We start from the raw sequence: 26176 nt of genomic DNA, 5'->3' as shown, positions 1-26176 counted from the left end.
GCCAATCCTCGTAGACTTCAATCCTTAAGAGAAAGTGGAGAGCGAAGTCAACAGGTTGTTTGGCGTCCCGTGCTGCGAACTGCCGTAAGATATGGATCTCGTACGGATGCCACTATTGAATGGTTGGAAGCACCTTTCGTACAGTGGACCACGGATCTCAAACTGTCGTGACACATCACGCGCACCGCCTGACGTTCGGGAAGCGTGTGCAGCGCTGCCTGCTAAGACAGCGATTTCATAAACCACCTTGGTGTCACCGGTCGTCATCCTCTTCCCGAGCGACGCCCAGTTTTCCAGTTGATTCGAGCTTAATCACGCTCCGCACAGCAGATGGAGGAAGAGGACCCTTCGCTGACCCCCTTCAGCCGACGATATTCTCGAAGAACAGCTGCACAATTACTGTTGCTTTGGTAACATATCTTCGCCAATAATGCCCCAATGATGTCGGAGTGCACCGCGAGTGGTCATAAGTGACTGAGTCATGTTGACTGATCGCGGCACCTCATGGCCATAGAAGGAACTGGACGGTGGCGCTGTGGCTCACGCCTACTCTGGACATTAATGCTACCAAGTTTGGTACTCGTGCGGTAATTAGCTTTCAGGTTATAACGTGTTAAATAGCGAAAGTTTAACCACCCGGTTTAACTGCAGTTGGGAAGTATTTTTTCACCAGAAGCCTTTCGCATATTTATAAAATATCTTTAGTGGTCGTTGATGTCTCCTCTCGTTAACATGCTATAAGTCCACTGTTGCTCCCTCATTGTACACGGACGTTGCTGTCGAAAAAACATTTTTGCACAAGTGCTGTGTGTGGAACAGATGAAACTAGTTCGATTTTACGAAACATTTTGTAAACTTCACAATAGAGAAGTACAATGCGAAAAGTTCACAAATGCCACAAAAGAGTTTCTAAGCCGAGAAATCTCGAAAGGTAAACATGCAGCCATGTTTTTGTCGATTTCCCCTAACAACGTAAGAAAAAGCAGTGTATTTCAAAACGGGTAAAAAAGAGGAAAAACGCCAGCGAACACAAGATGCTTCGTAAACAGAAAGGAAACGCGTCTGATACACTTCATTAAAATGCTGTAAGCTTAAGACAGGAAAACACAATTGCAAATTATGAAGGAATGGCTCTTGTTCGTTTAGTCTCCATTCAAATGTCCCACTTGAATAGTATGTTCTTTGATGCCAGAGAAAATAACAGGCTTACTTCATGGAATTATCTTTTGTCTGTAAGCTGAATGTGTCAATATAAATTATCATACGCCGAATTGTATCTTTACAAATGAAAATTTCACTGCTCAACCTCGAATATCTGGTAAGTTCTCTCTTCATGCTCACATGGTGAAAGATTAGCAATCACTAGGCTTATATTGTCCTAATTTTACTTGTATGTGTAGTTTGCTTACGTGTAATATTTGCAGTAAGTAATTTTCAATGTCAGTTACTGAAATCTGACACTAGCTGCATGGACTGAACCACATATGTTACAAACAAGTGACTGAGGTGTTGAAGTTTCCACAAAGTACTTTGCATCATCTGGCTGTTAGGTCACAAACAGGTAAAAGTTACCAACTACCGTTAAAGAATTTGGTTGAGACTGTAAACCAACGAATGTGAATGCCAAATTGTATTCACGAACCAACACATACAGTGTAGCCTAATATTTGTTTGCTCCGTACTGGAGCCCACCAAAACAAACTGGAACTAAGTAAAACAAAGGTTTATTAGATAATGGACAGAAGAAAAAAATGCATGTCTTCCCCACAAAGCAAGCTAGACTGATAAATGCAATAATGCCATCTACTGACAACGTTCAGAGAAACGATTTATGTTCATAACCCTCCAGCACAGTAACAGAGTTAACAAAATGGCTGTGAAAGACTAATACGTGCGTTTGGAAACTCGTTTGGACTGCAATGACAAATGCAAATGAAATAAGATAAACAGGATTGAAACTAAGAACATTAAATATCTCACAATGTACTCAAATGTAAGCATGTAAAATACAAGCTAAAGAACACTCCATGAAATTAAAATGAGTCAAGCCATATCTGACGAAAGTACACATGAAAATAAATCGATACAAAGGAAATACAATTCTCAGTATTGAAGGAAAATACAAAAATACAATATATGAAAATAAGTACGTGTTAATTTTATGCTTATGCTACAATCTAACGAATTTTAAGAAACATCGTGTATCTAAACTGTTAAACATTGGTTACAAAAATGTCACCAGAACGTCTGCACAATCACAAAATGAAACGAAAATTTCATTTAACATGAAGCTAAAATTTAAAAGATAGCTTATGAACCTACACTTTAACACATTGGTTAACAATATTTCATCACCATTAGTGTCATAAGACAAAATAAACGATTAACATAACCAAATGTTAAAGGAACAAACAGTTATAAAATCGAAATATACGATATTTTTCATTTTTTATGACAAAACCAGGAATACAAAGAGGAAAACATTTTTTAAAGTAATGTAACTGAACATCATATATTGTAGGGTTGTGAGGGCTGTATGGGATGTGGGATGTTTGCAGGAAGAGGGTAAGAAAAGGAATTTATGATAAAGCTTACGAAGTCAAGATGTCAATAGTTAATAGTACTAAAAAGTACTCAAGGCACATTGCCGCCACAAAGCTACACATCTTACAGAAATTATGAAAAAATACAATTACTGAACTGTATGAAAAACGTAAATTAGCTACAAACTACGATGTGTAAACACGTTATTCAACAAGTAAACGTAACTACAGATATTCGGATTTAAGTTATGACATGTTCGATATGCCTGCCATCCTTGACGATGATGTGGCGCAGACGAATAGCGAAATTCTGATGACCCGCTGAAATGTCGGAACACCGATGCTGTCGACGATCTTCTGAATGGCTGTTTTCAGCTCAGTAATGGTTTCGAGGTTATTGCTGTACACCTTGTCTTTAATATAGCCCCTCAAAAAGGAGTAGCATTTGTTCGGATCCAGAGAATATGGCGGCCAATCGAGGACCATGCCAGTGGCCTCTGGGTACCACAGAGCTAGAATGCGGTCTCCATAGTGCCCCTCCACGACATGAAAAACACTCCTACTTCGATTGGGTCGAGCTCCGTCTTGCGTAAACCACATTTTAACGAAATCAGGTATAACTTTGAATAAGGGGGATGAATCATCTTCCAAAACCTTCACGTACCGTTCGGTTGTCAGCGTGCCATAAAGAAATATCGCTCAGGTTATTCCGTGGCTTGACATTGCACACCACTGAGTTACCTGTTGAGGATGAAGAGACTTCTCGGTCGCGAAATATGAATTATCACTCCTCCACATGGGCCAATTTTGCTAACTGAAGAACTCATCCAAATGAAAGTGGGCTTCGTCGCTAAACCAAACCTTATTCACATCAGCATGTGCATACTAATCCCCATCATGTCCCGCGGCCTACCGTGCAGTTTGAGCGTCCTAACGCAAACCGTTCAGAAGTTATGGCGATTTTGTTTCATGTAGTGCAATAATTGTCGCCCCGTGTAAAAAAGCGAATAAAAATAGAAGACAGGTGCCAATGCATAGAATTTGATGGTGGTTAATGAGCGTAAAGCCAAAACCATTGATAACTATCCTCGCAGGGCGCTCGCCGCTCTTTGGCTACCACAGGGCCTTTGCAGCATCTCCCTTCCGTGCCGCATGTATATCCTCTTGCTAGTCTTTTTCCCCTCTCTTGGGGAACATATCTGGGATGTTTGTGAGAATGTGTTCTGCGTTTTCAGCAGCCAACATCAGAACAGTCTCACCACTTTTTCGTTCCTTTTATTCCTTTCTTCGTTCCCCTTCTCCCATCCTTCCTCCGCTTCCGCGTTTGAAGTTCCTCTTTTTCTTCTTTCTCCCTGTGCGCTCCTGAAGGCCGGCCCACGCATCTGAAGCGTAGCAGATGACACGGTAATGCGTAATTCCCAGCACTGGGTCGACAGGTAGGGCTCGCACGTCCCCTGGAACAGGCCAGGCCCAGGGAGGGGGTGACTTCCTGAGCTGCTACCTTCCCAAATTGCTGATTGGTCCCTCTGTCATGCATTCAGGAGTTGTGCTCTGAGGTATCAACAAAGCCGGTGCGCCCCCTTCTGAAGGGGACCCCCAGTTGGAAGGAGTGTACCATCGGAGATTTTCTCGCAAACGTAAACGTCAACAGAATGAGGCTAATGATTCAAAGACACTACCAGCTGCAATACGGTTCCTCGTGGCTTCACATACGGAAGACGGCCAATCCTTTGCTATGGTAAATCCGTTTATTATTCTATGTTTCTCATCTTTTTCAGTTGTTCCGATCAAGTACAACTGCGAAGATAAGAAACATAGAAGTAGATATCTTCGGTGTAGCAAAGCAGCTTAAATCACTTAATAAAGGCAAGGCTTCCGGGCCAGATGGTATACCAGTCAGGTTCCTTTTAGAGTATGCAGATGCATTAGCTCCATATTTAGCTATTATATACAACCACTCGCTCACAGATAGCTCCGTACCCAAAGAATGGGAAGTTGCTCAAGTCACACCGATATTCAAAAAGGGAAATACGAGTAATCCGCTGAATTACAGGGCCATATCACTAACGTCGATTTGCAGGAGGGTTTCGGAACATATACTATATTCGAACATTATGAAGTACCTAGAAGAAAACGAATTACTGACACATACTCAGCACAGATTCAGAAAATATCGTTCTTGCGGAACAAAACTAGCTCTTTATACTCTTGAAGTAATGGGTGCTATCGACAGGGGATGTCAAATTCACTTCATGTTTTTAGATTTTCAGAAGGTTCTCGACACTGTTTTTCACAAGCGTTTTCTAACCAAATTGTGTGCCTATGGAACATCGCCTCAGTTGCAGGACTGGATTCGTGATTTCCTGTCAGAAAGTTCGTAGTAATAGACAAGGAAGTTTTATAGGCCCTCTATTGTTCCTGATCTATATTAACGACATAGGAGACAATCTGAGTAGCCGTCTTAGATTGTTTGCAGATGATGCTGTCATTTACCGTCTTGTAAAGTCATCAGATGACCAAAACAAATTGCAAAATGATTAAGATAAGATATCTGTGTGGTGCGAAAAGTGTAAGTTGACCCTGAATAAAGAAAAGTGTGAAGTTATTCGCATGAGTACTAAAAGAAATCCTCTAAATTTCGATTACGCGATAAGTCACTCAAATCTGAAGGCTGTAAATTCAACTAAATACTTAAGGATTACAATGACAACCTAAATCGGAACGATCACATAGATAATGTTGTGGATAGGGCAAACCAAAGACTGCCAATCATTGTCAGAACACTTGAAAGGTGCAACAGTTCTACTAAAGCGACTGCTTACACCACGCTTGTCCGTCCTATTCTGGAGTACTGCTGTGCGGTGTGGGATCGGTATCAGGTGGGACTGACAGTGATATTGGAAAAGTTCAAAGAAGGGCGGCTCGTTCTGTATTATCGCGAAATAGGGGAGATAGTGCCACAGACGTGATACGTGAATTGGAGTGGCAATCATTAAAACAAAGGCGTTTTTCGTTGCGATGGGATCTTCTCATGACATTTCAATCACCAGTTTTCTCCTCCGATTGCAAAAACATTCTGCTGGCATCCACCTACATGGGGAGAAATGATCATCACGATAAAATAAGAGAAATCAGGACTCGCACAGAAAAATTTAAGTGCTCTTTTTTTCCCGCGCGCCGTTCGAGAGTGGAACGGTAGGGAGACAGCTTGAAGGTGGTTCATTGAACCCTCTGCCAGGCACTTCATTGTGAATAACAGAGTAATCATGTAGATGTAGAAGGTTTGAGCCAATCGCTGGCCCTGTGAAAGCCTGCTCTCCTTTGCACAATGACACTTTGCTTTTGGAGACTACTTCTGATTCTCGACCACAACTTTCTTGCAGCTTCGCTCCTCCATGGCTATCCTGTTCGTGTCGAGCCCTGTCGAATGCCGAATTCTTCCCATGTTGTTACTTATACTATAGTGCTCGATGGTCTGACCGAGGCAGAAATCAACTTACCTTGCTGATCAGGGCGTCACTGCAGTCCATCGGTTGAAGAAACAGGTAGATTCATCCTTAGTGCCCACACACACTCTTTTTCTCACATTTGATAGTGTAGTGCAGCCATCCAAAATCAAAGCAGGCTAAGAAGTTATCACCATCCGACTGTACATTCCAGACTTGATGCCCTGCTACCTGTGCCATCCTTACAACCACACTTGAATGTCCGTCGACACCACGCCAAATGTGTAATCTGTGGTAGGGATGCTCATGAGAGCGATTTTCCGCCTCCTTCTTCCCGCTGTATTAATTGCAATGGCGACCATGTCGCCTCGTCCCTAGATTGTATATCGATGAGCAGGCTGTCCAGGAGAGTCGAGTGAAGAAGAAAGTGCCTTACCCGGTCGCTCGCAAGCAGATGGTTAGTCGGAAACCCTGCGTTCTACCATCCAGCACTTACAGTACTACCCTTGCTACATCTCGCTCCACGAAGGATATGGCCATGCAGACATGCGACCTCAAATTTAGTCCCGCGGTTGTGAAACTGCCCAGCGTCGTGGTAGCATCTCCGTCTCCCCCTCCAGCTGTGCAATACGCCACCGAACTTTCTCCTCACTGAGCGAAATCACCAGGTACACAACCGACAAGCCGGAAGGAGCAGAAGGAATATTCCTGCGAAGACTTCTTGCGTTCCTACAGCCAACAAACGTCTGAGTCTTCCTCTGCCAACCAGAAAGGCTCCAAGAAATCAAACAAAGGCAAGCGGTTTTTCCCTTCGCCGACTCAGAGATGCTCTTCGATTGTGTCGCCACTTGATACTCCCGCCGAGCAGCACCAAATGGCCGCGCGGTTTAAGGCGCCATGTCACGGACTGCGTAGCCCCTCCCGCCTTAGGTTCGAGTCCTCCCTCGGGCATGGATGTGTGTGTTGTTCTTAGCATAAGTTAGTTTAAGTAGTGTGTAAGTCTAGGGACCGATGACCTCAACAGCTTGGTACCTTAGGAACTCACACACATTTGAACATTTTTTTTTATTCCCTCGCCCAGTCGACCATGTCGCCGCTGCGTACTGCCAAACGTTTTTCTGCCCCGGACTCCGCAGACCGACAGAAGAAGAATGCCGACCCCTCTGCAGATCTCATGGATCAGGAGCCTCCAGCGTTTGCGGTCTGTAGCAATGACTCTTCAAAGACTGACACTCAGGAGCCACGGGGATGACATCTTTTAATTCTTTCCCCTCCTCTACTTTCCTCGACATCACTTTCCTCTATTGGAACGTTTGTGGCCTTCGATCCAACATCTGATTTCAGAATCTCTGCCTGACTATGATGTAATCTAACTGAAATCTTCCCGTATCTCCCGGCCTTTTCCAAGTACTCGATCTCTTGAGATTCTCGAACAGAGTATTTGCTATTATCAGAAATTTATTACAGTCCTCAATTAGACCTCCTGTCTCATTCCTACTACCAAGCCCATACTCTCCAGTAACCCACTCTTTTACTCTTTCCCCTGAAACTACATTCCAGTCCCTTATGACTATTAGATTTTCATTTCCTTTTACGTACTGAATCTTCATACATTTTCTCCATATTTTCATCATCTGCTTGCGACGATGACATGTATACCTGAAGTGTTGTTGCCGGTGTCGGTTTTCTGTCGCTTCTGATGAAAATAAGCCTATCACTGAACTGTTCACAGTAACTCATTCTCCACTACTCGCTTCCTATTCATACAGAATCCTGTTTTCTATTGTGTAGTGACTTCTTTTTAACTATTGCGTGTGACAAATATAATGAAAACTAGCATTGGAGGGCAGCGTGGAGGGTAAAAATCGTAGAGGGAGACCAAGAGATGAATACACTAAGCAGATTCAGAAGGATGTAGGTTGCAGTAGGTACTGGGAGATGAAGAAACTTGCACAGGATAGGGTAGCATGGAGAGCTGGATCAAACCAGTCTCAGGACTGAAGACCACAACAACAACAACGTGTGACAATTTGTCTCGTGTTAGGAAATACGTATGATGACATTGTCGTTGTCATTGTCTTAGGTTTGCGTGTGAAGAATATTTTTGTTCTTGCGTTGCTAAATTGGGTAAATAGTTAGTGCATTACATACGTAAAAAAGTTTTGCATCACCCCGTTTCCCAGAACTCCTGAAGATAAACGTTGACTGTGGCCATTGTATCACAGACACAGTCCCTTTGACTGTTCAGAGATATCGCTAAAACCGCCCAAAGATGTAAACAATTATGCATGAGCAGCACCTATTAGACGGTGGGGGACCGACAGCTGATGAGTTACAGTTAATTCACCAGGAAGGTGGTACACGGCTTACGTTGTCTGTAGTTCAACCGTGCCTAGACGGTCAGTACTGCGGTACGATCGCGTCCGCAATGTTACTTTGTGCTACGAAGGGCTCTCAACAAGGGAAGTGTCCAGGCGTCTCGGAATGAACCAAAGCGATGTTGTTCGGACACTGAGGAGATACAGAGAGTCAGGAACTGTCTATGACATGCCTCGCTCAGGCCGCCCAACGGCTACTACGGATTATGGCTCGGAGGAAACCTGACAGCAACGCCACCACGTTGAATAATGCTTTTCGTACAGCCACAGGACGTCGAGTTACGACTCAAACTGTGCGTAATAGGCTGCATGCTGCGCAACTTCACTCCCGACGAGATGGCGAGATCCATCTTTGCAACCAAGACACCATGCAACGCGGTTCAGATGGCCCCAACAACATGCCGAATGGACCGCTCAGGATTGGCATCAGTTTCTCTTCACCGATGAGTGTCTCATATGCCTTCAACCAGACAATCGTCGGAGGCAACCCGGTCAGACTGAACGCCTTAGACACACTGTCCAGCGAGTGCAGCAAGGTGATGATTCCCTGATTTTTTTGGGTGGCACTATCTGGGGCCGACGTACGCCGCTGGTGGTCATGGAAGGCGCCGTAATGGCTGTACGATACGTGAATGCCATCTTCTGACCGATGGTGCAACCATATCGGCAGCATATTGGCGAGGCATGGACGACAATTGGCGCTGTCATCGTGCACATCTTGTGAATGACCTCCTTCAGGATAACGACATCGCTCCACTGGAGTGGCCAGCATGTTCTCCAGACTGGAATTCTATCTTATATGCCTGGGATTGATTGAGAAGGGCTGTTTATGGACGACGTGACCCACCAACCACTCTGAGGGATCTACGCCGAATCGTCGTTGAGGAGTGGGACACTCTGTTCCAACAGTGACTTGATGAACTTGTGGATCGTATGCTACGACGAATACAGGTATGCATCAATGCAAGAGGAAGTGCTACTGGGTATTAGAGGTACCGGTGTGTACAGCAATCTGGACCCCACCACTGAAAGTCTCGCTGTATAGTGGTACAACATGGAATCTGTGGTTTTCGTGAGCAATAAAAAGGTCGAAAATGATGTTTATGTTGATCTCTATTCCAATTTTCTGTACAGGTTCCGGAACTCTCAGAACCGAGGTGATGCAAAACTTTTTTTGATGTGTATATTTATGGGATCCAATTCGCACAGGAAATATTCTCAGCCTCAGCATTAATTAGTTTGTTTAAGTTGCGAGATGGATGTACGCAATCATTCAAGAAGCCGCACAAAGAGGAAGGAAATAGAAGTTGGGGAATTTGTAGGTAGCACGCCAAGAGAGATTTCAGACGTAGAAGTTGATGCTATAAAAGGTAATCTCGTCACCTTCAGTGACAAATACATCGACATCGAGACAGTTTGTGCTCCCGATGCCAGGCGAACAAAACAACGAATGACTGAGCCTGCTTCTAGTCGCGCTACACAGATGTCAAATTTACAGTATCGACAGCGTACTCAGCTCACGGTTGCTGATAGTTCGAGCCATGTGCACGACTTTCAACGTGCGGGTAAGGACGTGGCTGAAACACCAGTAAGTGAAGAGGACTCAGTAAATGTGGCTCAGAGCTGAGAATGGTTGTTGGCTAATGTAGCCGAGATATTGACAGGAATAAAAAAATACTTAATTACGTAAAGTACTAAATTGCAAAAGGATTTAAATACGGAGCACACTGATACGTTAAAGAAAATACAGCTGGAGAAAATGCTAAATTAAAGAAAAATTTAATATAGGAAAATACTAAGTCGGAAGAGAGATTATCACAAGTATGCAAAGATACAATTGAAGCACTAGGGTCGAATATTGGGGAATCGAAGGAAAAACTTGGTGGTTAAAATTAAAAATGAGGTCACTTTTGAGATGGAGACGAAGTTTGAGCACATAGGAACCCGTTTAAATGCGATAGATGACAGGCAAGAATTAACTAAGAAGTTAAATCTCGAGTTGAAAAATTAGAGACGAAATTCCGCGTATTATGTGTGCAATGTGACCGCGAGGTGAACAATTTTTGATTCTGATGAACTTGAAAAAACAGTGTCGCCATCCTCAAGCTAGACGAGAAGTACGAGACTTTGAAACTAACCAATGCAGAGTTCAAGGTACAGCTGGTGAGGCTTACAGAGAGCGTAGAAGGTTTAACTGCTTCGGGAAATAGCAATAGGACGGTACCATTGACTTCTGGGGAAAGTGAAGAGATCCCTTCATTGCTGAGGTTCCAGCAAAGGCAATATGAAATAAATTGAAGGCATAGAGGTACGACAAATGAAGTGAGTGAGAGCATGTCTCAAGAAGCAACCTCCTTGGGCATGACATCGAGGACAGTGGGCGCATGCGGAAAAATCTAAGCGTTAATTGACGAGAAGGATTTAGATCATGAGGGAGACTGCCAATGAATGTGTGATTATACCAGTGTTGGAAGTTTATGAATACGTGTATGGAGGGCGCTGAAGGAAGAAGAAAGAAAATATCTGTCAAAACAAACGTTGAGCATTGTAGGACGTTAAGCTAAGAAATGCGAAGGTTAGAAGCGAGAAATACGTGATGCGGGGTCTCTATATAAAAGGATTGAATTGGGAAACTGACATCGATACATTAGCGTTTTGTTATGTTGAAGTACTGGCTGTTTTTCCTGTTTCTCATCCCTCTGTTAATACATACTAATTAAACGAATATTGAAATAGGCTTATTTGGGATCGCAGTATCAAGTGACTACATAAAATTTAACTTTAAAATCATTTTGTTCGTAACAGGATGCCCATAAAATTTTATTACTCACCTCATATTTGTTTTTTTTTTCTTTTTTTTATTCGTTGAGAACTATTGCAGGAAACAAGAAGGGGACGGAACTCTCAGCATGACATGTGGTACACGATCAGCAGCATTGTCATTAGACAGCTCATTAGGTAAAGTGACCATAGTTCACCGCTGAATACGTAAATAAAATGAAAATTATTCCATCATAGTGGTTATTCGTCGTCTACCTGACATCATACAACAGCTCATTGTGTAACTGTCATTAGGGTTTTAAAATTACTGTAGGCTACTGTAGACAACGGTAAGTAAATGTAGACTACAGTAGTTCTCCTTGTAGCTTTGATCAGCTAAGGCCGTACCCATGTTACCTGTACGTTACGTGTGTTGCATACCTATTGGGCGTTCTCCGAAAACGATCGCTTTCTTTATATGTGTGATCAGTGTCTTAAAACCAAAAGTGGTGAACTATCAAGAAACTGAGTGAGGGCATATAAAGGGCTGGGTAGCCTACGGAACATTTTCGTTTTTGTGTTCAGCAAGATTACAATATAACTAGTTACCTATTATTAATGTAACATGAAGTTTTTGTTTAAACACTGCTTTTCCCGGCTAATGAACGTTATTTTGTTAATGAAATCAACACCTGGGAACGTGTAGCAATGTTGTCTGTCAAGCAGTGTAAATAGCACTGCGTTCATGCACAAAAGTAATCAAATATAACCAGCAAAAAAGCTAAATGTATGATAAGTATTCCGAACTAAACAAGAGTAATGATTTTTAGTAATTTTCAGTGCTGTTCTGTAATAGTCTCTTGTACGAGTTGCAGATCGTTGGTCGAATTTAACGTTACTTTTATTTGAGGAGCCAACACTTTTCGTTAAGCCAAATGAACAGTTTTGTCGGACGATAACACATGCACACAACACTAATGTATTTTTTTCCTGTCAAAATATTTCATAAAACTTGTTACGAAATAACCAGGCTTCATACATCAGCAGATAAGAATTTTTATCACGTAAAGTGCTGTTTGCATTCATAGAAGTTCACTGTGTTCATAGTCTAACTGGAATTTATTACCTCAGAGTGCGTTCTGGGCCACCAATACACGATTATTATCGCAATTATGACCAACAGCATTTCTGTCTGTAAAGAAAATCAATTTAAAACTGCCGCTACAATATTTCACTAAGATTGCGACTAACATAAGAAATCACTTATCGATTCTGCTTCAGGCCCTGTTTTACTACTATCAAATAATATATATTAAATCTTTTGTACCTTCACCATATGCATTAGCATTTGAAAATATCTCTCAAGTAATCGCTTATTATTCAGCATTTACCAATAAACCGCGCTGTGGTTCAATAGCGCTAACGGCTGCGCTCTTTTGTAGCTGAGCAGGAAACGTAACGTTTATATAGGACAAGAATTACAATGAAATAAAACTCTAAACAAAGAAGATTCATTTCAGTGACACACAAACTCAATTTTTCAAACATTAAATTAGCAACACAACAGTTTTTTACAGACCTCTGTGTTACGAGACATCAGTCACATCCTACCAGTACAACAGTTCGAACAAGGATTTTTCTAGAGGAATAACAGATGGAAATTTTCATTATCTTTTTCCATGGGTATTGTCTGAGATATAGTTTTTTTTACAAAATATCAAATTGTCATTGATAATAATTATTTATTATTTTACTAAAGATGAAGTCCTTTTTATTAATATCACGAGAATGCGATCAACGTTCATTCACATTCCACACACAATGCTGTCGTGAATATTATTCTGAATAAAATATAGGCGTGGGTATTACATTTTACACACATATCGTCCTTTCTGTTACTTAAAACTAAACAATATTCACAGCAAAACTGAAACTGTCAGTGTTAGGGGTATTGTACAGCAAAAAATAAAGAAAACAATACAGAAAAGTCATACAGCGCTAGAAGAAGCAGTTTCCTCAGTAAAAATGAGAAATAAAAAACAAACCGCATATAAAAAGTATACCAAACATCGCTTCAATACTTCATGGAACTTATATAAAACTTGTTTCTGTTATTCATAAATAGCTTTGCCATTCATCAATAACAGGAAACTCTAGCCTTTGATCAAGATGAAGAACGTTCCCCTGATAAAAAAATAACAACAATAATTACATATGTTTTTATGTTTGTCCATGAAAACTATACTTGCTTTAAAAGTAATTGCTTTCGTTGCATAAAAGCGCAGAAGTTACGCTCTCAACTGATCTTTATTACTTAGTATCGCATCCAGCACTGCTTAGCAGTTGCTAAATATGTATGGAAACTGGAGATACGTCATAATCTCATTTCCCAACCCTCTCTCTATCTCTCTCCTCTTTCTCCCCTCCCTTTACCCATCTCCTAATCCTCCCCTCTATCTCTGCCGCCTCACCTTCCCACCGCTCCCTATACATCTCGTACCCCACAATCTGCCTATCCATCTCCTCCTCCCCCGCCTCTCTGTTCATGTCCTCCTTTACCATTCTCAGTCCATCCCCTCCTCCACCCTCTCTCTGACCTGATTTGTTGTTACTGCAAACGGAACATTGATTGGGAACAGAAGTCAAAAGAAATGGGTAAATCGGTTGGAATGATTATTACACTGGGTGTGATGGAGACTTTTCCAGTTGTTGGATCTGTGAGGATAGTAGCTTTAATGACAGTATTTCGCATGGTTGTAATCTACAAACAGATGGGATTATGAAGTTAGCCATAAAAATAACTTTCACTTTTTCTGTTACGAATGACTGCGAAAAGTAAAACAAAGCCACACATTTTCACAGCACAGTTTAGCATGTTTTTTCTCGCAGCTCATTCAATAGAAAGTGTTAATGCATAATTTTCTTATTCGATTAGCCTTCAAATGCTGTCTACGCTCTTCATCAGTCGCACTGACTCTACGATCGCGTACTTACTTGCCTTACGTTGCGCGTACCCGACCGTTACTTCGATGTCTCATGAGCGGCAATTTTTCCTAAGAAATAAACCACGAACTGAAATCGACTGAATGTTTGCAACACATCAAAGTACCACGAACTGACGTCAATTCAATCTTTGCAATATACTAAAGATGTGATCACCATCGACAACAAACGTTTGGCCGTCTCTTTTGTCGACGTTAGAAATTATTTTCTGTGCAAACTCCAATTGAGCGAGACGAACACGACTGTATCCGTCTTTCTGGAGTCATGATGGATCGCACTTCAGAAATTCTTATTTGTTTTTTCTCCAAATGCTTTCTATTCTCTTCGTCAGTCTCGTAGGATCGACGATCATGTGTTTGGCCTATAAATGCGCGTATGCTGACCGATATTACGACGCCTCACTGGTGGCAATTTTTCTAAAGAAATGAACCACGAACTGAAATTGACTGAATGTTGGCAACTCACCAAAGTCAACGAACTGACATCAATTCAATCTTTGCAATACATGAAAGATATGATCACCACCGATAATACAGTGAAATATCGCCACTGTCTAACATAACAGTCGCAACACTGCATCAGTTTTTTGTTACTCACTGTGACAGCGGCACACTAATCAGCCAGAAAACGACACTTCTGAATGCAGTATCGCATGAGTATGAATGCTATCATTTATATTGATTTGTATCGTGGTTTATATAGTAGGCGGCAACGGCCTTACCGCAGTGGTTACACCGGTTCCCGTTAGATGATCGTAGTTAAGGGCTGTCAGGCGTGGCCGGCACTTGGATGGGTGACCATCCATGCCGCCATGCGCTGTTGCCATTTTTCGGGATGCACTCAGCCTCGTGATGCCAATTGAGGAGCTACTAGAACGAATAGTAGCGGCTCCGGTCAAAGAAAACTATCATAACTACCGGGAGAGCAGTGTGCTGACCACACGCCCCTCCTATCCGCAATCTCAGTTGAGGATGACACGGCAATCGGATGGTCCCGATGGGCCACTTATAGCCTGAATACGGAGTACTTTATATAGTAGGGAAGGTATATAGTGCAATAAAAATTGACAATAACTAAATAATTACAGCACATATGTCATTCTATAGTTTTCTAAGGACCCCAGGAGGTATAAAACGGCACCTTACCGAGACAATTTATTTCTGATTCTCTTCTAACATACAGATATTTATTGAAAAATGTCCTTTTCGTTTAATAAAAAAAATTGCTAGTGAACACTAGAAGATTTTATCTTTCGCAAAAAGACCCAACAACGCTTAGTTTCCTTCGCTACACTTTCATCCAAATCAGTGAATGTGGGATGTAGGAAACCTATACGGAATGTAAAACCAGCATTATTTAACGTACAAAATGTGCCACCACACCTGTAGCTGAAGGGAAAGCCACACAGACGAGATAATAAAACGTCAAAGGAAACAAGACTCTTTCCAAACTTAGAAAGGAAACAGTTCCACAACAGTGAATCACAAACTGCAAGAATCTTCAACATATTCGCTTTCGAAGCAATAGTAATTGCATTTACAAAAATATTCATGCATTAGAAAGTCGAGTAAGGTGCAGGAATTGGCGAATCATTAGACTCCACAAACTTGATTTGTCAAGAAAACTCCCTATCATAAAAACAGACAACAACAGAAATATATGCTTCTCAAGCATGAAATATGTGTTTCTATCCTTTTTTTTCAATGAGTAGATTGTAGTTTATGTCATTGAATCAGTGAGATTTGGATCTTTTTACAGTTTCTTCACGATTATTTGTCTCTTTGTAATGTACTTATGCATGGAAAGCAAAACGTAACAATTATTTCGCTGATTAGTTAAAAAATAATTAAAAATAAACATTATCCTTACGACGTAGGTAACTTTCTGCTTTCTCACCGCTTGGAACGCTAGTGTCGTTCCAGCTGTCAAATAATAACAACTTAGGAAACAGCGATTGTCGCTACTGTATCTATTAGACTGTGTTATCACTTCCAGTTCTACTGTTTCTCGCAAAATTCACTATTCAATGCGGAATTTGTTGCTGTTATAAAAAACATGCAACAGCAGACCTCTCATACTGAACATCACATTTTTTATAATGAAAACATGTAACAGCTGAACTGTCAAATCGACTGTCACATTTCTTTCATTGAGATTTTCATACAAAATTACCGTCAAAATTTCCAACTTTTCCGGTGGATATTCCAACCTTTTTTTATGCAAGCTCTTTCCTGCGTATTACGAGCACAAAAAAATCAGCCAGATCGGTCGAGCCATTCTCACGTGGTGACCTTTCATACATGCAGCAACAGATTTTTATTTACATAGATAAAATGAAATTTATGTTCTGTAAGGATATAAAATACACAATGGGCTAACACTGAATGATAAGCGGTTCTAATTATGTGCAAAACAAACATTCAAATCAACAAAAAACAAAGAAAATCCGTCGGCTCCCATTTTCTCTCTTACACACTCATTTATGTTTCTTTCTCTACCAGTTCTACCAATTCTGCCGTAATCCTGCCATTTACTGCGTCATTTATGTAGCGTACCAAAACCACAGAACTCTAGTTTTGGTAGAGTGCAACTCTCCTGTCTGCCAACCCCAATGCACCAGAAGGTTTTATTATTTTACTATATTTTTTTAGTATAGTCAAATTAAGAATAAAAAATACTGGGCAGGAGAATTTTGCTAGTGGTGGTAGTAAGTCAAGGTGATCGAATATTAATAACGACTCATTACAGGAGATGTTGTAGAGGATTAGAGAGAGATATAATAAAAATCCTGGAACGGTTTAAGACCACGGTAGTCGCTGCCTTCTCTGCTGGTTGCTTCAAATATGGACATGTAACGAACGGCCTGTCCGTCGTATCGAAGGCGCTGTTGATAGCATACCGCCAAAATCCCAATACAACGGCCTACCGGTCTTACGCCACTATGGCTACATTATATTAGGACATGTTTTTGTAAATCAGATCTGGAGGTGGTCATTATAGACCGAAATCGATAGTCTGACGACAAAAAAATTTGTCACTATTGACGCGAAGTAAAGGAAACTTATCTCAGATGCGTGTGGACACCGGCCGACCACTGGGAAGTGCCGGAGTCTCATATGTGGGAGACAGAGCCGCTGTCTCCGTGTTCTCTGACATGGACTGCTGACGTGTGATGATAAAATATCGCACTGTGATGGGTGGCAGACGTATGAGTGCAGCGAATAGTCTTGGGAGTAGATGCTGGAGAGTCGCACGTGACCACGAAGACGATTACACGTGTGACGCTGCCACGGTTTAGTAGTATCTGTTAATACATGCCTATCGTAGTGCGATCCTATTCACACTGGTGGTGATAGCACCACAAGTGCAAGAACTTGTTCACAGTGTAATTTTTAACGATGTTTTGGCTGTAAAATCGTTCCTATTGCGATTTCCCGCCGTTATTTACAAGTATGCATTGAGATGACAAAAGTCGTGTGATACCTCGTAATATCGTGTCGGATCTCCTTTCCCCGGGCGTAGCGCAACAACTCGATGTGGTACGGACTCAACAAGTCGTCGTAAGTCCCCTGCAGAACTGTTACGTCACGCTTCCAGTATAGCCGTCCACAACTGCGCAGGATTTTGTGCTCGAACTGATTCTGGACAAATCATTTGCTCGAACTGTCCGGATTGTTCTTCAAACGGGACGCGAACAGCTGTGGTCCAGAGACATGGAACAATGTCATACACAAAAATTGCATCGTTGTTTGGGAACTTGAAGTCCATGAATGACTGCAAATGGTCTCCAGGTAGTCAAACATAACCATTTCCAGTCAGTGATCGGTTCAGTTGGACCAGAGAACTCAGTCCATTCCATGCCAACACAGCCCACACCATTGTGGAGCCACCATCAGCTCGCACATGCCTTGTTGACAAATGGGGTCCACGGATTCCAACTGAAATCGGGAGTCGTCTGACCACGCCACGGTTTTCCAGTCGTGTAGGGCCCATCCGATAAATGTCACGAGCCCAAGAAAGGCGCTGCCGACGGAGTAGTGCTATTAGCGACACACTCGCGTCGACTGTCACAACCCATTAACGTTAAATTTCGTCGCACTGTCCTAATGGATACGTTCGTCGTACGTTCCACATTGATTCTGCGGTTATTTCGCGCAGAGTGACTTACCTTTTAGCACTGACAAGTCTAAGCAAACGCCGTTCAGAGACTGTTAATTCACGCCGTGTGGCCATAATAAAGTCGGAAACCTTTTCACATGAACAACCTGAGTACAAATGACAGCTTCACCAGTGTACTGCCCTTTTATACCTTGTGTACGTGACACCAGCGCTATCTGTATACGTGCATATTGCCATCCCCTGACTTTTGTCACCTCGCTGTAATCATTGTAGTGTAATTTTATAGTGCGTTAACCATAGAAGGTACCCTGATAGCAACGTCATTGTCTTTAACCCACTAATACTGCAGGGATAAGTTCCTTAGAGCGAAATGTAGACTTGGTACATACGGAGAGCGTATTTGTTGTACTATACAAGTAGTTTCATGTGGGATATCAGTGTATTTGTTAAAATATCGCACTGTGCAAATTTCTTAATATGGGATATTGCTGGATTTGATAAAATACTGCACCGTACTAATTATTTAACATGGGATAGCGATATATTTATTAAAATATCAAGATAAGGTAATTGTTAAACAATAAACATTTAAATAGACACCCTAGCTGCAAACAGGCGTTGATGTACTTCATTGGGGACATGTTGAAAATGTGTGCCCCGACCGGGACTCGAACCCGGGATCTCCTGCTTACATGGCAGACGCTCTATCCATTTTTTTTTTTTTTAATATAATGGCAGACGCTCTATCCATCTGAGCCACCGCGGGCACAGAAGATAGTGCGTCTGCAGGGACTTATCCCTTGCACGCTCCCCGTGAGGTCCACATTCCCAACATGTCCACACCACTACATTCGCCTAATAGATGTTTGCCCATCATACTTACCTTACATCAACGCCTTTTTGCAGCTAGGGTGTCTAATTATCATTTCATTTCTAGCAAAGCTGCATGGTCATCCACGGTAACTGTTCTTTCGGGAACAGATACTACCGTCATATATAGTTAAAATATGGCTTCCCGGCCATTGACCTTCTTGTGCGAACGCACACGCTATGCCCGAACTCGTACGGGACTTGGTAGATAAATCTGCCATGATGGGCAAACATCTATTAGGCGAATGTAGTGGTGTGGACATGTTGGGAATGTGGACCTCACGGGGAGCGTGCAAGGGATAAGTCCCTGCAGACGCACTATCCTCTGTGCCCGCGGTGGCTCAGATGGATAGAGCGTCTGCCATGTAAGCAGGAGATCCCGGGTTCGAGTCCCGGTCGGGGCACACATTTTCAACATGTCCCCAATGAAGTACATCAACGCCTGTTTTCAGCTAGGGTGTCTATTTAACTATCATTTCATTTCTAGCAAAGCTGCATGGTCATCCACGGTAACTGTTCTTTCGGGAACAGATACTACCGTCATATACACTCCTGGAAATGTAAAAAAGAACACATTGACACCGGTGTGTCAGACCCACCATACTTGCTCCGGACACTGCGAGAGGGCTGTACAAGCAATGATCACACGCACGGCACAGCGGACACACCAGGAACCGCGGTGTTGGCCGTCGAATGGCGCTAGCTGCGCAGCATTTGTGCACCGCCGCCGTCAGTGTCTGCCAGTTTGCCGTGGCATACGGAGCTCCATCGCAGTCTTTAACACTGGTAGCATGCCGCGACAGCGTGGACGTGAACCGTATGTGCAGTTGACGGACTTTGAGCGAGGGCGTATAGTGGGCATGCGGGAGGCCGGGTGGACGTACCGCCGAATTGCTCAACACGTGGGGCGTGAGGTCTCCACAGTACATCGATGTTGTCGCCAGTGGTCGGCGGAAGGTGCACGTGCCCGTCGACCTGGGACCGGACCGCAGCGACGCACGGATGCACGCCAAGACCGTAGGATCCTACGCAGTGCCGTAGGGGACCGCACCGCCACTTCCCAGCAAATTAGGGACACTGTTGCTCCTGGGGTATCGGCGAGGACCATTCGCAACCGACTCCATGAAGCTGGGCTACGGTCCCGCACACCGTTAGGCCGTCTTCCGCTCACGCCCCAACATCGTGCAGCCCGCCTCCAGTGGTGTCGCGACAGGCGTGAATGGAGGGACGAATGGAGACGTGTCGTCTTCAGCGATGAGAGTCGCTTCTGCCTTGGTGCCAATGATGGTCGTATGCGTGTTTGGCGCCGTGCAGGTGAGCGCCACAATCAGGACTGCATACGACCGAGGCACACAGGGCCAACACCCGGCATCATGGTGTGGGGAGCGATCTCCTACACTGGCCGTACACCACTGGTGATCGTCGAGGGGACACTGAATAGTGCACGGTACATCCAAACCGTCATCGAACCCATCGTTCTACCATTCCTAGACCGGCAAGGGAACTTGCTGTTCCAACAGGACAATGCACGTCCGCATGTATCCCGTGCCACCCAACGTGCTCTAGAAGGTGTAAGTCAACTACCCTGGCCAGCAAGATCTCCGGATCTGTCCCCCATTGAGCATGTTTGGGACTGGATGAAGCGTCGTCTCACGCGGTCTGCACGTCCAGCACGAACGCTGGTCCAACTGAGGCGCCAGGTGGAAATGGCATGGCAAGCCGTTCCACAGGACTACATCCAGCATCTCTACGATCGTCTCCATGGGAGAATAGCAGCCTGCATTGCTGCGAAAGGTGGATATACACTGTACTAGTGCCGACATTGTGCATGCTCTGTTGCCTGTGTCTATGTGCCTGTGGTTGTGTCAGTGTGATCATGTGATGTATCTGACCCCAGGAATGTGTCAATAAAGTTTCCCCTTCCTGGGACAATGAATTCACGGTGTTCTTATTTCAATTTCCAGGAGTGTATAATAAACATGGCGGTAGTATCGTGTACACAAGGTGTAAAAGGCCAGTGAATTTGCACACCTGTCATGTGTACCCGGGTGATTCATGTCAAAAAGTTTCCCACTTTATTATGGACGCACGGCATGAATTAACAGACTCTGAACGCGGATGGTAATTGGAGCTAGAAACATGGGACATTCCATTTCGGAAATATTTCAGGAATTCAGTATCATGAGATCCACAGTGTCAAGAGCGTGTCGAAAGACCAAATTTCAAGCATTATCTCTCTTCACGCACAACATAGTGGTCGACGGTTTTCACTTAACGAACGAAAGCAGTGGTGTTTGTTTAGAGTTGTCAGCGCCAACAGGCAGGCAACACTGCGTAAAATAACCGCAGAAATGTGGGACTTAGACGAACGCATCCAGTACGACAGTGCGGCGAAATTTGGGGTTAAGGAGCAGACAACAGACGTGAGTGTCTTTGCTAAAAAGCCCGTGACTGTATCGGTTGGACCCAAGACGACTGGAAAACCTTGGTCTGGTCAGACGAGTCACGATTTCAGTTGGGAAGAACTGATGGTGGGGCTCCAGTGTGGTGCAAATCCCATGAAACCATGGACCCAATTTGACGATCCGATGGTGGCTCCATAATGGTGTGGGCCGTGTTTGCATGGAATGGAGGCTTCTCTGGTCCATCTGACCGATCATTGACTGGAGATGGTTACGTTCGACTACTTGGAGACCATTTGCAGTCATTCATGGGCTTCATGTTCCCGAAGAATGATGGAATTTTTGGGGATGACCATGTGTTATGTCACTGGGCAACAGTTGTTCGCTACTGGTTTGGAGAACATTCTGGACAATTCGGCAGAATAATTAGGCCACCCAGATCGTGAGACATGAGGTCCACTAAACACTTACGGGACGTAATCTGTAACACCCCACCTGTCAACAGAGAGTGCAAAACTGCCGCAATATAGGATAATGCAAAGAAAGTAATAAGGCCCTGTGACTCCTGATTGAACTGCGGTGGCAGTGTTGACATTAATTGATTCAGAATAGATTCCTTTTAATTAAAAAGGGGTGCACATTGATGTTATATTCAGCTATTGAACACCAGATGCAAATGTTGAACATTAAATTAATTAAGAAAGTGACTTGGGATTTCAACTACTTGATTGAAAACAGATGCAGTCGATTTGCACAAATTTATTTTAACTCACGACCTTCAATCATCACAGTACATGACTCTCCTAACAGGCAGTGCGAATAAATTGTGTTTACGTGGAGTAAAACGCGATAAATCGTAATTAATTCCTATCGACTGACCCAGGCGTAATGCGAAGTGCGAGGAGAATTCTACAATACACGGCCCATGAAACCCTCGTGGAAACTTTGCCGGCGTGATCCAACAAATTAATCAGTGGCCGGAGCGGGCGCAATATCACCGAATTCAGCGTGGCGGGGTGGCGTCGTTGTGCGGATGTCAGCCGGCCTCGTGGTGCTGCAAGGCTGGGCTCGTCTATTCCTTCCTAGCTATCTTGCTCAGTACATAGCTGAACGAAAACTTTCTATCTCCAAGCTCAATCGTTCCGTTTGCTGAGTCCTAAACTGCAGAGATGCTCACTTTCTCTCAGGCAAGCTGAGTAAAGAGCGCCACGTCCGCACTCTAGGCAAGCTGGGAACGGAAGACTTCTACCGAGACTTCTGCCAGTCCGCTCTTCGCCTCGGTTTCCCATCCAGCAAAATCACTTATGCCATTTGCAGTGCAAGTTGCGTTAATTACGCGTCGCTTCCCAGCGCTGACAAATGCCTGCTCTGGGAAGTGAACAAATTCCCATAAAATTTCCCTTCCTCTCAACTTTTGCTATTTAACTCCTCTCAGGCCACCCATCAAGGTTAGAATCTGCATAAAACACCAATTTTTCCGAAATTCTGACTCCTAGGAGAGTACTTCAAATTCCTTGGTCCTACGTTCCCATCAGGGGCTGGCATATTTCATTCTGTCGCTCTTTACCTGATTTACTTCAGACTCTGTGGACCATGAATTCAGCGTGAAGTTTCTATAGTCACCAACACGCATATTTCGGCCTCTGTTGACTGCTCCACCATAGCTTTGCGCGGCTTTCTCACGTGTTTCACTGAAAATGGGACGACTGACATTTATCAACAGGTGTACAAGTTCTCCATCTGCTTTCCGGTACACCAGCATGGGGTCAACCATCCCCTCACTGTCACTCATCTTAAGGCAGCTGGAGGCCGCACCCCGTTACCGCTTTCTCAGAGTTTGAGCCACCCTAAGCTGCCTATTGTCGCTACCCTTCGCCTCTTCCCAGCCGCCACCCAGCCGTGGTCAACTCTGAATACTTCCCTGGGATAAACTAGCCTCCAGTAATTCGACGCGTTTCCACAAAGTTTTCATACACACTATACCCTCTACAAGATGCATTGTGCCTTGTCAGTCATTTTTGTTCAGCCCTACCATTCCATCAACGTGAGTTCGGTTATCTTTAATGACTTCATGTAAGGGGCATAGTTCTTGCCATCTTACAAATCGACAGATCAGTTCGTGCAAAATCTTCTACACTGGCAACATTTTCACAATTATGGATTAGCAGGTGGTGATATGTCGGAGTGTCTACAGAAAAAGCACCATCCGTTGCTGCTAATTGTGCTAATTAAGAGATGAAAATTGTAGGTGTCCATTTTGGATCATTAATTAAGGTAATTAACGTAATATCTGCCGCCACTTTTAAGTCGTACAACATCCTTTCACACAATTCGCCAAGAGGAGTGGGAAGAGAAGACCGCTTTACTGTAGCTTCTTATTGTTTGGAGGTAGTGACTGGTATCTGATTGTACTTCGTGATCATCCCTTCACTACGGTGTGGCCACAAACACACAATTGGACTAGTGAGATAATGCAGATAGTAGGTGGGAGGGCAAACGAATTTGATTTTCCACTAGTAATCCTGCTGATCAAGATCAGTGAGGGTAGGTGACCTTGAATTTGGTGCTGAAACGAAATGAAATGTCGTGTGGCGAGGGCCTCCCGTCGGGTAGACCGGTCGCCTGGTGCAAGTCTTCTTAGTTGACGCCACTTCGGCAACTTGCGCGTCGATGGGGATGATATGATGATGAAGGCAACACAACACCCAGTTCCAGAGCGGAGAACCTCTCCGACCCAGTCGGGAATGGAACCCGGGCCCTTTTGCACAGCATTCCGCCACGCTGACTACTGAGCTATCGAGGCGGCAAACTTGGTGCTGTAATGGTCGCACTAGATGGGTGACCATTATTTTCTTGTCATTTTTGTGTCATACAGTGTAGACCCGTGGTGTAGGGGTAGCGTCTTTGATTCATAATCAAAACGTCTTCGGTCCCGGGTTCGATCACTGCCACTGCCTAAATTTTGATAAATAATCAGCATTGGCGCCCGAAGACTTCCGGCATAAGAAGTCAGCCTCATTCTGCCAACATGAGGATGCAGAAGGCAATGGAAACCACTGCATTAAAGACACGTAACGTGTATCCACAGGACATGTGGCCTGTAATTGAAGAAGTATTATGATGATCTCTCCATTGGCAAAAGATTCCGGAATAGTCCCCCATTCGGATCTCCGGGAGGGGACTGCCAAGGGGGAGGTTACCATGAGGAAAAGATTGAATAATCAACGAAAGGATAACTTTCTACGAGTCGGGGCGTGGAATGTCAGAAGCTTGAACGTTGTAGGGAAACTAGAAAATCTGAAAAGAGAAATGCAAAGGCTCCATCTAGATATAGTAGGGATCAGTGAAGTGAAGTGGAAGGAAGTCAAGGATTTCTGGTCAGATAAGTATCGGGTAATATAAACAGCAGCAGAAAACGGTATAACAGGTGTAGGATTCGTTATGAATAGGAAGGTAGGGCAGAGGGTGTGTTACTGTGAACAGTTCAGTGACCGGGTTATTCTAATCAGAATCGACAGCAGACCAACACCGACAACGATAGTTCAGGTATACATGCCGACGTCGCAAGCTGAAGATGAACAGATAGAGAAAGTGTATGAGGATATTGAAAGGGTAATGCAGTATGTAAAGGGGGACGAAAATCTAATAGTCATGGACGACTGGAATACAGTTGTAGGGGAAGGAGTAGAAGAAAAGGTTACAGGAGAGTAGGGGCTTGGGACAAGGACTGAAAGAGGAGAAAGACTAATTGAGTTTTGTAACAAGTTTCAGCTAGTAATAGCGAATACCCTGTTCAAGAATCACAAGAGGAGGAGGTATACTTGGAGAAGGCCGGGAGATACGGGAAGATTTCAGTTAGATTACATCATGGTCAGACAGAGATTCCAATCAGATACTGGATTGTAAGGCGTACCAAGGAGCAGATATAGACTCAGATCACAATATAGTAGTGATGAAGAGTAGGCTGAAGTTCAAGACATTAGTCAGGAAGAATCAATACGCAAAGAAGTGGGATACGGAAGTACTAAGGAATGACGTGATACGTTTGAAGTTCTCTAACGCTATAGATACAGTAATAAGGAATAGCGCAGTAGGCAGTACAGTTGAAGAAGAATGGACATCTCTAAAAAGGGCCATCACAGAAGTTGGGAAGGAAAACATAGGTACAAAGAAGGTAGCTGCGAAGAAACCATAAGGAGGAAGTTCAAACATGTTCCGGGAAAATCAGGAATACAGAAATACAAGTCGCTGAGGAATGAAATAAATAGGAAGTGCAGGGAAGCTAAGACGAAATGGCTGCAGGAAAAATGTGAAGACATCGAAAAAGATATGATTGTCGGAAGGACAGACTCAGCATACAGGAAAGTCAAAACAACCTTTGGCGACATTAAAAATGGTTCAACTGGCTCTGAGCACTATGGGACTTAACATCTATGGTCATCAGTCCCCTAGACCTTAGAACTACTTAAACCTAACTAACCTAATGACAGCACACGACACCCAGCCATCACGAGGCAGAGAAAATCCCTGACCCCGCCGGGAATCGAACCCGGGAACCCGGGCGTGGGAAGCGAGAACGCTACCGCACGACCACGAGATGCGGGCTGCGACATTAAAACCAACGGTGGTAACATTAAGAGTTTAAGAGTGCAACG

General features: G+C 43.6%; 1 non-coding gene across 1 annotated transcript; it reads left to right on the top strand.

Moving 5' to 3' along the window:
- The first annotated feature begins 19448 nt into the window (after positions 1-19448).
- Trnat-ugu (transfer RNA threonine (anticodon UGU)) lies at positions 19449-19523 on the top strand. The gene has a single exon. It is a non-coding gene; the product is annotated as a tRNA-Thr (tRNA).
- Positions 19524-26176: the final 6653 nt, after the last annotated feature.

The sequence above is a fragment of the Schistocerca nitens genome, chromosome 6 (assembly GCF_023898315.1).
Source record: "Schistocerca nitens isolate TAMUIC-IGC-003100 chromosome 6, iqSchNite1.1, whole genome shotgun sequence".
Taxonomy (NCBI): Eukaryota; Metazoa; Arthropoda; class Insecta; order Orthoptera; family Acrididae; genus Schistocerca; species Schistocerca nitens.
Note: the sequence above shows the minus strand (reverse complement) of the source record. Positions and strands in the feature narration are given on the sequence as shown.